Below are 15646 nucleotides of genomic sequence, written 5' to 3'. Positions count from 1 at the left end.
AATGTCATAGTGCATAATTTATCAATGCTAATAGCCTTCTGTACAGATCTGAGGGAATTAACCTATACAGCCAAACTATTTATCACATTACAATATATAAAATGCACTTTTAATTAATAAATGGACAATCTATTGTTGTCATGGATGCAGCTGATCAATCTTTTTTTTAATCTTCTGTCTTCAGTTTGGGTCTTTTAAATGTGTTTTCTGAACACTTGCACAGCTGAGTTTTGTACTTCTTGGAACAGTTTCTGTAATTTGCGGCAATACTCTCACAGCCTCTTTGGTATTTTTCCACAGCAGTATCAGTTTGAAAATAATCCTGCATCTTGGTATTTTTAAAATGGTATTCATTACTCTTGAGCTGACCTCACTGGCACTAACCTATCTGAAAGTCATAAAATTAGTATAATGCAGTTCCCATCAATATACTAAGTCTATAAAGGCCCGAGTTAATAGTTTACATGTGCAAAAAATTTAAGTACAGTGGCTCACTATACTCATGAAAAATGAAGCAAGCAAGTAGAACAGGAAAGCAGTTTTATATAAATGTTACAAAAGCATCTAATATATTACTTAAACTATTAAGGTAACTACTGAATTCAATTGTGTATTTACATTTGGCATCAAATCAAATTTAGTAAATTTAATGATACTGACTAATTGCCGCATCCAGTTTTACAAATAGGATATGTGTTTTCTAGAAGTTTGATTTAAAAAGATAAACAATTACATTAGAAAATAAATTATTTTGAAGTCATTAATGGTTTCAGTATTTTCTACTTGGACAGTCACACATATTCTTATCTGAAAATAAAGAAATGAGTTGAAATAAATAAAAGAACACCTAATATGAGTATTTTATATTCCTAATATTCTCTGAAACATGTTGTTTTGACTCAGCATTTATGTACTTATGGAAAAATGATCTTAAACATTTTATCTCATGTAGAACTTAAGTTTTAGTAAACACTAGATAATGAAATGGCAAGACTCTTTCACCCATAAATAATTTCATTATAATAATCACTTGCCTCATAAAGATATTATTCCTTTTCATGATGCCCTATCATGTTTTTATATGTTAATACTCCAATTTTCATATCCAAATACCAAGGAAGACAGAACGTCTTACAATGATCTCCCTTTTCCAGATTAATGCACCTGAATGACATTTTTCCTTATTTAATATCCCTTACTCATTTCCTCTCCCGTTATAGGGATAGCACAGCTGTTTATCTGGCAATTATCTTTGAATCTATTAGTGAAAATGTCTAAATTAATCAGACAAAGACAAGTGCATCACGGAATGCTTGTGCTACAAATACAGGACCTCATATTCTTTCTGTCATTTTCACTGGCTCCACATGGCAGCGTTGCTTTCTTGATTCTGTAAACTGTAAATTTGTTTCAAGTAGAGAAAATGCATACAGATTTATTAGGGTCTAGTACTTAGTTCTGGTAAGCATATAATTTACCCTAACAGTTCAAGTAATCTTAATTTCATATACATAAGATTTCTAAACAGTCAATAAGAAGGTGTATCTGGGAATTGTGAGCAATGAACATGCATGATCAACTTAAGTAACATATCCAAAAGTTTGACAGATTCACTATTTGGTTCAATGTTAATGTTAAAGAAATAAGTTTTATTAAGTTTAATAAACATTTACTGTTGGTTATTTAATATATGTGCCGTGGGCAGTCTAAAGATGAGGGAGGAAGATCAAGCATGTACACTGGCAATTAGAGAATGAAATAAAAAGTGGAATGCAGAATGTCCTAGAGCCGTGGTCGGCAAACTGCGGCTCGCGAGCCACATGCGGCTCTTTGGCCCCTTGAGTGTGGCTCTTCCACAAAATACCACGGCCTGAGTGAGTCTATTTTGAAGAAGTGGCATTAGAAAAAGTTTAAGTTTAAGAAACTTGACTCTCAAAAGAAATTTCAGTCGTTGTACTGTTGATATTTGGCTCTGTTGACTGATGAGTTTGCCGACCATTGTGACCTAGAACATAGGTGTACACCAGGTTGTGTCTCTAATCCATTCATTCAAGTAAGGAACATTAGAATTTACAAGATGAAACGTATTTGGCATAGTTTAAAAAAAGAAAATTTAACCTCAGGGAGTTCAGAGTCTGCTAGGGATGACAGGTATATAAGGTAGAAATTGTAAATACAAGTATAAGGGATATTGTTGTGGCAATCAAAGTGCTATGGGAGCACAAACTGAGGAACGCTTATCAATGCCAGGTCAAGGCTGGTAGATACTAGTATATAATATTAAATACCCTAATGCAATTGATAAGGTCACAGGTGGATTCATAGAAAGGAAAAAACACACCATAACTCAAGAATTAGCCCCTAGGAAGGGGAACCCTCGTGCCCTTACCAGCAATCAGAGAAAGGGAAGGAAATAAGCTCTTCAGACATTTTAGTCACATCTTACAAACAAAAGTTAAGATTGAGTGACCGTTCAAGGTTAAACACATTTCTGTAGGCTCACCCCTTAGCTGGTATGAGTTGAGAAATGGTTTTAACCTGTTGTATGTATTCAGGATCTCAAATGTTACAGAAAAAGTGAAAGAAATGCAAGCATTCATATTTGTGCACACAGAATCCTGATTCACTATCATGCTTCTCATACTCCACTATAATTGCTTTGTTTCTATGAAGCTCTGACTTATTAATGTAGTTGTGCCTGCATTGTTAGTGGTTAGGAGCAGTTGAGAACAACACATGGATGACAAAATGGTTTTAGTCCCACACTGAAGGGGCAGTGCCTACATGGAGGCCTATGTGGAGAAGGATTCAGAGGACATGGGCAGTAACCAATTAGCAATGTGTGGAAGAAGAGGATAGCAACACAAGGGTCCCATATTTACTAACTCAACTTTTAAAACTGCATTGAAAACTTAAGAGTCGGGCAGATTTGGATTCCAATCTGGACTTTGTCACTTACTAGTTGTATGTGTTTAAGGAAGTTGCTTAATCTAATTAAACAATGGTTTCTTTTCCTGTAAAATGGGACTAATAATTGTACCTACTCCATATAATAATTACACGAGATAGCATAGGTAAAGCACCACAGTGCCTAGCACATATTATTATCCTATCAATATTAACTTGCTATGCGATTAAATGAGACACTGCTTATAAGGAGATAAGATATTGTAGCCCAGATGGTATGACTCAGTTGGTTGAGCATCATCCCATGAACCAGAAAGTAGCAGTTCAATTCCCAATCTGGGCACATGTCCGGGTTGCAGGCTTGATTCCCCAGCATGGGGCATGCAGGAGGCAGCTGATCGATGTTTCACTCACATCCATGTTTCTATCTCTCTCTCCCTCTCCCTTCCTCTCTCTAAAATCAATAAAAACATACTTTATTTAATAACTAGAGGCCCGGTGCATGAAATTCATGCACTTGGGGGTGGGGGGGTACCTCAGTCTGGCCTGTGCCCTCTCACAGTCCAGGAGCCCTCAGGGAATGTCAGACATTCTTACCGCTGCCACGGAGGCGAGAGAGGCTCCCATCACACCACTGCACTTGCCAACCTTCAGCCCAGCTTCTGACTGAGTGGCGTTCCTCCTGTGGGAGCACACTGACCACCAGGGAGCAGCTCCTGCATTTAGCATCTGCCCCCTGGTGGTCAGTGCATGTCATATCAACCAGTCGTTCCATAGTTGGGTCGATTTGCATATTAGCCTTTTATTATATAGGAAGAGTTAACATATTGTAGAGAAAAATAATACTCTTAGTACTGAGTAGACATTTTTAAAAACAAAATGAACATTCTTCTCCCAAGGAAACATTTTGAGGTAAAAGTATACTGGCATGATATCATTTATCCACTCACTCATTCAAACATGCTATAAATATTTATTGAGCACCTACTAACTAATTATTCTAAATACTATAAGTGAAATAGTGTGACTGAATTTTTGCCCTTGTGGTGCTTTTATTCTTAGAGACACCTAGTCCAGTCCTACTAGATGCCTTGTTTTCTAATAAATGAGCTAATGAGAAAGAACTACATTTTACATTTAGTTTTGCACTGAATTCCTATAAGCAACTGTACATCCTCATCTTGATTGCAATGGAGGCTAAATGCTTCTAAACCTTCACTATAAATACTCATTTTTAAAAAATTATGTTCACTCAACAAAAGATAGACTAGTGTTAAACTTGATCATTTTACTCCTAGCTGTTTTGATTTTCTCTAATTTTAAAAGGACCATTTCAGAAATAATCTCTACTGATGCTGTTTCCCCCCAAGTGATTATAACCAAGTTTTGATATTGACTTTGTAAAACTCTATTTATTAAGAAGTATTATTTAAATTCTATCAACGGAAAAATAATAGATTTTAAAATTTATTATGTACTGTTTGTAAGAGAATAAATTCAATTATCACAGAAGAAAATCAGGTACAAAGCAGAAAAGATTCATTGAGTCTGTTTCTAATAAAATTATAAATGCTTATATTATTAACTTCAAAGTGTGGATTAAGGCTACTAGATGAACATGAGTTGTAAATCAATATTAATTAAAAATAATCATGATCAGACAACTACACTGAAGTCTGTATTACTGAAAAAGGGTTTGCCCTAGTGACAGATTATTGCTACAACCTCTCACGCCATTGGGTGATGCTTACCATATGTCCCATGATTGATAGTCGAATTTAATGAGTTCTTACAAGCAATTAAATAATCAAGAGTTCCTGCTGTTACATGGCATAGCTTGATAGAACAGTGACAAATGAGAGAATATCTACAACCTAATCAAAGGGACATATTTCCTTGGGAACAAAATAATATTATCCACCAGTGCAATCAAAGGACAAAAGAACATAGAAAGGACACAAACAGAATGAGATATATTATGTTCTCTTTTCATTATTCTGACTGCTCAGTTTCCATTTATTGAATTCTATTAAGTTGAAACCTATTAAATCATAAAGAAAATTAGGCTTGTTAGATGTTTCACTTATATATTGTTGGAATATATATATCCTCCTCGGCAAAATATAGCAAGAATAAAGACTAACAGGCCTGCCAAAAAGTGCTGGGCTGTCTTAGGTGGTTCTCCTTTAGCTTCAATGTTAAATGTTATTCTATTGGACCCCATGGTGTTCAGCCCAGGTAAATATAACACAATTTTGCTTTGTCAGTTCATCTGTAAGTGTAAAGTTACAATAAAAGGACCCATTGCCTTTGAGAATTCTGTACTTAGTATTATTTCTCCACAGTAATTTCCTATAAATGTCAAATACAATGCCTCTGTTGTGAATAGTATTTCATGATAGGACTGTTTTATTTCCCATATTGTTAGGAAAGCAGAGGGTTTCTGATCTATTAAATTCTAGTGAACTATGAACTTTTAAATCTATTCATGATATACCAAGTGATCTTATATTTTATACTCCCCATGCTTCAGCTGCTAACATTTAAGTAAATAAGTAAAATAAGAATAATGACAACTATTTAATATAAACTCTGTTGGTATAGTAGATTTGCTTATTTTATCTTAAAAAAAACACAAAGCCATCACATGTATGACCTCCCCTTTTTGGCAGATTGACTCATGGCTTTTAAAAGAGGTCAAGTAAAACCTTAGCTGGGCAAAAGAAGGAGTTCGAATTTTAATACTTCCACTTTCAGTGTAGGTCTGTGGCAAAAGCAATGTTCTGGAATCAGATATGCCTGAGGTTGAATCTGGCTTTGTTACTTACTAGCTGTTTGTCTTTGGGCAATTTGTTTATCCTCTCTGAACCTCAGGTTGTGTGTTTTTTTTCCAGCAAAAAGGGGATAAGGTAACTCACAGCATATGTAGCAAATTATTTCATCAGTAAATATTATTATTATTGATTAACTTATTGAAACAGATAGTGGACATTTAAAATGGGTCAGGAGCTATTCAAGGAGGTTCCAGCCCTCAAGAAAGTCACAATTTAAATAAGGAAATGCTTATCTGTAGATTAGAACTGCCTATCTGTAGTCTGTGATTAGAGTAGGCCTAAGGCAACGTGAACAAAATAATACAAAACAAAACAAAACAAAATTACAAGAAGCAGAACAAGTCTTGGTTGGAGTTAGGACTGTTAAGATGGAGCCTCCTAGAAAAGCTGAATTTTAAGGAATCTACAAACATGAGTCAGAAAGAGTAAATTTAATGTTTGTTCATGCAAAAGGAATTAAGAAGACCTAAAGGGAAGTCAGACAGTGGTAGATTCAGGAACCGGAACATGACTTAGTTTGAAGCTCAAAGCAACTCTCTGGGAGTAGTGAATGCTTGAACTGAAAAAGTAAACAAAACACAAATCATGTAAAGACACGCCTACTTGTTTGCTTTTCATCCTAAAGGACATGGAAACAACTGGAGACTGTTAAACACTAAAGCAAGGAGGAAGTTTAGTAGGGAGTCATCCAATTAGAAGTGTGTGGTAGTAATCCCAGCGAGAGATGAAGGTGACCACCCACATAAGCATAGTAGTAATGGGGATGGAGAGAACTAGATAGAATCAAGGGGAAAAAAAATTTAAATCATCCCTACTCCATGAATATTGGATATGGAAGGTGAATGCTAATGGTATGTTATAAAATACAGGAGGGACAGATATTCTAGGAAGGAAGAAAAATTACTCAACCTTAAAAAATGCTGAATTCCTACAAAGCATCCAGGTAGAAATGGAGAGTGTGCCTTTAGATTTATGGTCTGCGGATCAGTAGAGTGATCTCGGCATGAGATACATTGTGGGACATTGAGCATATAGATGCCGTTTGAAGGTGTGAGAAGAAAATAAAATTAAGAAGGCAGGATGGTCAAGGATAGAACTTGAAACAATATGTAAGTGATATGTAAAAGAAAAGGTACCCACGTAGGAGACACCTGCATAAAAGATGGGTAAGTGGTCACTAACAGATAAGAGCAGAGTCCAAAGAGATTGTTTCCTAGAAGTCAGGGCAATAATGCATTTCAAAAGCAGAAAATGTTTACCACTATCATAAGATGACAGAAGGAACAAGGAAGAGAATGTTCTACAATGGGTATTATATCATCTGTTATGAAACACTTTAGATTCTTTTAGCCTCACCTCTTTCTTAGGCGTCTGGCCATCTGTACCTATCCCAGGCACAAGGGGTAACCGGTTTCTTCATGACCTCAGAGCACTTTTTTTGGACAAAAACCTTGGGGCTTCCTTCCCTATTGACAATGAGTCATGGAATATCAAAACCTGCCGTGCTCCCATGTGCACAGTTAGGACATGCCGGGGAATTTGATGCCTTGTGTGGCTCACCTTTGACCAGTAGGAGAAAGAAGCTGGTGTATATATTCCCCTACCTCTTTTTGATGCACTGCCCTAAAAAGCAGTCATTTATAATACCTCTCCTGAGACAACCCCAGGCGGTTTTGTGATCTGTGCTTCATACCCAAGCGCTGGCAGGTTGAAAACCCTCCTCCTCAGCAACACTCTGTTCTTCTTATTTCTGCTCCTGGGAATGCATTCCTCAATGAGGGTGTAGCACTTTATTCTTGATTTTGGGCTCTGCTTTCTGATGAAACCAGGCTAAGAGAAATACGTATATATTACTGTTGTCATCAGAAACATATATTCTAACTGTAGGTGTTCCATGCCACAAAATGAAAACCATTTATTGTTGCTGTTGTTGATTTTAGCCTAGCATCTAGGATCCTGTAGTTAAAAACAGAAGTTGATGAATAGATTACCATGAAACAATGCAAACTTCAATTAGAAAAAAATAATGAAAATATTAGAGTAAGCTGAAAAGCATGAGAAAATATTTAGCCAAAAGAGAACTAATGTCACATTTCAAGGGAATTCAATATAATATTCAGTTATTTGAGTATGATAAAGGAGAAAGGTGACAATAAATTAGGGAGCCGTTTGGAAATATTGAAACTAGGGTTTCCCCAAGAATTAGAGGTAGATGGTTTCGTCCAGTTGACTTCATTGTCCAGTTCTACGGTATACTAATGGTTCCCAAAGTGTAGTAGCCAGATGAGCAGGATCAGCATGGCTTGGGAACTTGATGGGAAAGCAAAATCCAGATCCTATCTTGAGCCTACTGAATAACAACTTCTGAGGCTATAGTGCAAAAATCTGCATTTTAACAAGCTCTTTAGAGATTCTGATATATGCTAAAGATTGAGAACCACTGCTATAAGTGAGCATGATCTATTTCACTTGGGTTAAAGGGTAACTAAATTAAACAATAATAGGCCACCTCCTCCATGAAGCATTCTGTGATTTCCCAAAATGAAAATAACCTTTTCTGCCTCTGAATTTCCAGGGACTTTATATATCCACTTTTTCTTCACATAATTAAAACAAGGATAACTTTTTGGAACAATTTGATAAAATATTTGATAAATTTGAGTAGCCACTGCAAATCCTAAGCTATCAGTTCCCAAAATATCCTGAGCAACTTAAGACATTCTTTGTAATGGTCACCTAGCAGAGTATACTAAGATGGGTAAGATCACAGAATTCTTTCTTAAGAAAAAGGCAATCTAATTTCTGCAAGGAAAATATGCCTAAGTAATACTGGAAAATTGTACAATTAGAGGAATAAAGGAGTGAAGAGTAGATGCAATTTACTCTGGCTTTTAACATGCCTTAGACAAAGGTTCTACACTAAATGCTATTGATCATAATGAATCAATAAGAGATAGAGGGGATGTTTGGTTATAGGTAGGAAACAGACATTAACGCCATCAACTTGCCATTAGGTTTGTGTGGGATTTCTAGTTTGTTAGTCATCTATATCAAAGTATCAATTCTGGACTACTTATTCTAGTTTTAATTGATAGATCCCAAGGAATTAAAATAGGTATCAATATTTATTAAACCAAAAGTTTTTTAATCTTTTAAGCAAGGGAACAACCTTTCCTCTACCTTGATTTTTTTTTTCTTAAAATAAAAATGTACCCAGAATTGCTTTTTATAAAAATTAAATAAAAGCAGAATTGTTCTGGTCTCTATTACAATTACCAGCAAGATCACATCTCATTAGGGATTTTTACAGTTAACCTGGTGATAAAATATGTCCTGTAGTCACTAAGTTGAATTCTAAATAGCCTATGAGCTAGAATTTGAGCATCCTTTCTTTGAATAGTTTTATGAATATATTAAAGCTTGGATGTTATCAATATATAAATATCATAGATATTACCCTTATATAATTCAAATAATCCTTTATAAAATAAAGCAAACTACCCAAAATTCTCTGGTTTGTGTTGTATAAATAGCCATTAATACTTTGATGTGGTTAATCATAAAAATGTGTGATATAAAACTGATTTTCAAATTACATGTGGTATTTTTCTCATATAAGTTATTGAAATATTGTATGGTATCAGACCTCCTAGACTACCAGAAGAAATAGAGAGTAGACTAGTTTGTCCTAGTGATTTGCATGCTTTCTTAAATGGCTCAGAAGCTATCTTAACTGTCAAGGGACAAGATATGAGGTTCCTTCTTATACAGATGAAATAAGACATAATAGGTCTGCACATTAATCTAGGAGTTCTAGATGATGCAACTCAAAATAGCAAATTAATTAAAACTATGAAATACCTAAATATAAAATATGGAAAAATTTTAATAGGGAGAGGGGCAGGTTAAATTGTATATTCATCTGAAAACATTTCCTATGTACATTTAGAGATTAGTTAAATGTATAACAGCAATACAGAGAGATCAACAGCTGGCAATAAAATATTATTGTCTTTGTACAGGATAAATGAAAGGTAAAAATACTAAAGTTCAGTAGCATTAAAATCTTTGAATCTCTTAGAATCAATAAGTTCACAAAAATTACACACCTCATTAAATTCTACACAGATTGCAAAGCAAGCTATAATGTAAAAACAGGCAGACAGTCTGTCTCAATATTATTACAGGAAGGGTTGGTTAAATTAATAGCTTCTCATTGATTAAAAAATCTTGCATTTTACATGTTCTTAAGTTGGTTCCCACCATTACTTTCAATAACAGAATGAGTCTTTGGAGAAATGTGGTTATATTGAACTACTGAAATACAAAGGTAGGCAAAAGAAAATGTTTACAATATCCTAGCATTGTTTCCTGTTATAAAATGCTCTCTACCTGAAAAAGAAAAAAAAAAATGTTTGCTTCCATATACTCTTAGTGATTTTTTCGTGCTTAAAATCGCCTGCTAAAATGCAATTAGTCTATAATGATAACTAAGCATAAAATATTATTACTCCATCAGAATATTCCTAGGCAAGACATCATTTTGCCCAGGTAATATAGTACCTGACATTGCGTGTGATGATGCCACTGGGGTCTTGTCCATTTGCGATCACTGTACATTAGGAAATACTTGCTTACCAGATTACAAGTCAACTTCATTTTTCAGCTAGTTTCTGCTTTTGCTCATTTAACATGGTACTTATATGACTTAGAAATATTTTGTTATGCATGTGAATGCTTATCAGTTTATATGGTGACTTCTGACCAGTAGAAGCCCAAACTTTTAAAATGTACATAAGCTTTTTGTTTGGTTGTAATATTTTTATTTTTTTAATTTCTTTATTGATTAAGGTGTTACATATGTGTCCTTATTTCCCCATTACCCCCCCCAACCCCCCCCCCAACTCATGCCCTCACCCCCCTGTTGTCTGTGTCCATTGGTTAGGCTTATATGCATGCATACAAGTCCATAATCTTTTAATGTATTCTGCTTCTTCCCTGGAAGGTTTCAATAGGTAGTTTACCTTTTGTATTGTAAAGGGCATAGAAACATGTATATTTATTCTATACAGCTCAGTTCAGTTACATTTCAGAAGGCTTCTTCAATTAGAATTTAGTTGATGATATTGTTATTAGCTCATAGTCACAATAAGGCAAACATTTAGGTGTTATCAATAGACATGGAACCAATGGCATCATAGCGCGGAAAAAAATAGAGAGGGGAAAATTAACTCTGATTTTTCTCAGTGATGGAAATTAATCAAAGCCTACCCCGTCTTGGTTGAAGACTTGAATTCATTTATCTTTTTTTTTTCTTCTTAATTTTATTTTTCACTTACAGTTTACATCCAATATAATTTTGTATTTGTTTCAGGTGTACAGCATAGTGGTTAGGAAATCATATACTTTCTAAAGTGGTTCCCCAGATACTAGAATTCATGTTTCAAATTAAAATAGTAGAAATTGTTAGCATCAGTACATGAATAAGATAAAAACAATACTAACTATGATTCGTTAGCATTTATTGTGGGGTATTGTGCTAACTGCTTTACGTGAATTATCTCATTAAATTTAGAGAAAACATGAAGTGTCTCACTCAAATAAGCTGTCCTTTTTTTTGGATGAGGAAACTACAGCTGAGGGAATTTAAATAGCTTGCCAAGGGATATGCTTCTTGTAAAGAGTAAAGTCATAACAGAAACTCAGGCGAGCTGATTCCAGAACCTGTACCCTTAACAATAGCTTATTTCTTTACCCCTCTACCCGCCCCCCTCCCTGCCCCCAAAAAAGTGTTCTCACTAGAATTTTGGCATTGTCACAGTGAATAGAAAAAGAGATGTGAAATGGAAATAAGATATCGTCTCGGGCTTTTATGGAGATAGATCACCAAACTCCTTGGAATCAGGCCACCATGGTGCTCAAGCAATGTGTTGATCAGGGGATTTAGAAGCCCCACCTTTTCTAACATTGATTCCACTTGTACTACAAGTCCTATAGCATGGAACAAAACCATTTATTGTACAGCGAGAAGCATTGCTTTAAATGCAAGAGCCCCCAGCACATATAACGCATTGAATTAAATATCCCTTTTTCATGAATGGCAGGAGAGTTGCTTTCCAGGGAGCAGATTATGATGGATAGTGCAGAGCAAAGAGTGAGCAGAGAGAGAGAAGGCTGCATGCTACAATAGGGGAACTAGAATGTGAATAGAAAAGGCCAGGTGTGCCCAAGATAAACTCAATATGGCTTGTAATTGAGCTCGGAGACAATCCAGTAAAGAACAATTGCATTATGAGAATCAAATTCAAAAGCGAAGTCAGTAAGGACTACATGTGTGTTTTTTTGGAGGCGTTATTATAAACGCCTTGGAAATAGTTGTGTTGGATGGTTATTCAGACACGAGCAACAAAAGAACACTATGTGAGCTTCAGATATGCAGCACTTGTGTTTTATTTCAAAAGAGCTTGCCAGAGAAAATTGTGATATTCTCTGGCTTGCTTTTGCAGTTATACCAGTCAGCAGGCCAAGGATAAAGACCACTTAAGTATTATTTAGAAATGAAATGGCTACTAAAAGGGATATAGTTGTCTGTTAAAGAGACACTAAGCCATTTTGAGTCAACTAAGTTAGCTCTAGGGGCAAGAATAAATGAATACAAATGTGAGGCAATATTCTGGTAGATACAGTATTTTCACAATCTTATGTCTGACAATATGGAAAGGCCACTGAGGAGATAGTGAGCTGTCAAGTCCCTGCCATAAATGTATATCTAAGTAACATTTAAGCTGCCTGGTACTTGAATACATCAAGTGAAAGATACATCTTCGGGTCAAAGAAAAGCATATGGTGTTTAATTGCTCAACACAAAGGAGAACGAATAGAAAAAGAAAACAGTAAAGCAGCAAGCTTAATCAAAACAGTCTTCAGCCTTGCAGAGGGATAAAGGAAGAGAGTTCAGAAATGACTGGGTTTGCGCCTTCAAGTTAGATAAATTAGAGAGGCAGAAAGAGGTGGGGGTAGGGAACACAGAAATCTACAACTTCGATACACAAAAGGAGCATATACAATGGGGGAAAAAGAGAAAATAAAAGAACAGTTGATGACCAAAATTTTCTCACCAGAAGAGCATGATTACAATTTTAAAGAGGTTGTAATAAGTATACTCCAAGATTAACTTCAAATTCCTAATGTCACGTCTTTAAAATCTGAAAACCCTCCTCTTTGACTCACCTTGCAGTGGGCAGGATGGCATGCTACCATATTATGTCTAATAAAGACTAATTCCTAGAGATTTCCCAGTATATATATATAATGTTTTCTGGTTAAAAATCTGCTTTAATCCAGTATTTTCCAAATGGGGACTTGGTCAAAGTCCCCATTGTGAAATATCTACAAAGATCTCAAGAATTATTAGGATATTTTAGTAGTTCTAGGTTAGGAAAATACATTAAGAGACATCCTAATCGATGTAGTCTTTAGAGGAAGCAATTTCTAAAAGGTCAAAATAGGATTTAATTTCCAGGTCATGGGGGGTAAAACATTTCCTGCTATAATTATCCAAAACCTGCAGAAAGTTTTCAGTCTTTCAGACTGTACAAAAGGCAGTGGAGGAATGAAGCTTGTTTCACCAGGTCTTTGTGATCTTTTACCTATATGAATGCATTCCTTCATTCATTCACCCAATATTTACTAATCACCAACCTCTTCCTTAGACCCATGCTAGTCATGAGTGAAACACCATCATGAAAAATATAAACATGGTCTCTCCCGCATGACATTTATGTGTTGTGTGTATGTGTGTGTGTGTGTGTGTGTATATATATATATATATATATATGGTGTGTGTGTGTGTATATATATATATACACACACATATATATATGTATGTGTGTGTGTATACATACACACACACACACACACACACACACACACATATATATATATTTATACATACTTACTGAGTGGCCAGATTATTATGATCTCTGAATATATATTAGAGGCCCAGTGAATGAATTCATGCATGGGTGGGGTCTGGCCAGCCTGGCCAGGGGGAGGGGACATGGGCAGTTGGCCGGCTGGCCTGCTGGTCGAACTCCTGGTCGAGGGGACAATTTGCATATTAGCCTTTTATTATATAGGATATACACTGAGTGGCTGGATTATTAATGCGTTCAGAGATCAGCATAATCTGGCCACTCAGTTATACACACACACACACACACACGTGACTATAGTCATCTGCTTCTTTGGAAACATGTGTATTTGGATGGCTAGCTACTGAATTTTATATAGCCAGGACATATCTTTATACCTAGAAAGAATTTTGGAGGTAAATTGAATGCAAATTATCCACTTGCAGGGATAATTTGGAACCATATGGAAAACCAACAAGGTAACTAGGGTGAAGTTCTTCCTGTGTTTGCTGACGAGGAAGAGGGCAGTGCCATATGCTTTCATGTACATTACCCCAGGAGGGCAGGGCCATATGCTCACACGTATGTCACCCTTCGTGGCCTTCTGTGTAAGTCGGTGTCCCAAGGGGTATGCTGAAATGGAAAAGAGGAAGCAGCTACAACATGAGCATGAGGGTGTGGTGTGTTCTCTCTGTTGACAGATTTTGTTAGACCATCAATGCAGCTGGCAAGCACCCAGAACAGCTGCTTTATCCTGGAGGGAAGGTCTTTGTGATGCTACAAAACCTCCCCAATAAGGGAGGCAGTGGCGTGAAGGTGATACGCCCTTTGGGAGTGGACGTTTCCTCCCTGGCATGGCATGATGAAAAGGCAGGAATTCCATCTAAGACTTCACATTCACACAATGTTGTTCTCCTCTCCCTCCTTTGCCATTAAGTTCTTATCAAATGAATGAACATGTCTTTACAGTTAACTGAAATTCTTCATATTTAAAAGAGCAAGAGTGGGAGGATAAGAAACTTAAAGAACTTCGTTGCTGAAAGTTTGTTTTATTATAACTTAGTGATAAAATATCTATGTTGTTTAAATATCAAAGTTTATTTCTGACTTCTTAGGTCTATATCAAGGCTGTACACATGTTATCGTTTGGTTTATTTTTACAATCGATATCTCAGGAAGTGGCAAAAATGAGGAAAAGCATTTCACAAACGCATAGAAAGTGACTCATCATGATTCACAGGCTCTGAAGAGCCTGCTGAAAAGTGACATGGTTTTATTCATCCAGGCATCAGGAATAAATGAAAAACACATTGTAGAGCCAGTCTCCAAGTTGTTGGTCTCTTGGCTATATTCTTTTATAAAACCTATAAATACATTAATTTATATTTAATATTACATTTGGCTCTTTCTAAAATTAATTCACTCAAATACGTTTAAAGAATTTAAATTATTTAATGTCATTTTTAATGCTTTATATTATATTCCTGCTTCCATCTAAAACATATAAGATTAAAACAGTAATGAAGTTAATACTTATTTCAATAATTGAATCACAAAAGGAAATTTTGAATCTCAAAGTAAATTATTTTCCTTTTTGCTGTTTTTAGGCAAAAATAATTTGAGATATATATTTGGAAGAACCTTTTATTGTTGGAAAACTCTGAAGTAATTATTCGTTTGTTTTTTAAATTGATTTTAGAAAGGGAGGGAGAGAGAAAAACACACATCTATGTGATAGAGATATATTGATCAGTTTCCTCACATATGCACCCCGACCAGAGAACAAACCTACAACCTCAGTATATGCCCTGACCGGGAATAAGGAATCGAACCCATGACCTTATGGTGTACAGGACAACGCTCCAGCCAACTGAGTCACACCAGCACACCAGACAGGGCATTATGTGGGTTTTTACTAAAAAAAAAAAAAAAAAAAAAAAGGCAGTAGTACCCTCTACTTTACACATATATGCCAAAATTCTCAGGATGGTT

This window comes from Cnephaeus nilssonii (genome assembly GCF_951640355.1).
Source record: "Cnephaeus nilssonii genome assembly, chromosome: 12".
Taxonomy (NCBI): Eukaryota; Metazoa; Chordata; class Mammalia; order Chiroptera; family Vespertilionidae; genus Cnephaeus; species Cnephaeus nilssonii.
The sequence above is the reverse complement of the archived record's forward strand: the minus strand, read 5'-3'. Positions refer to the sequence as shown.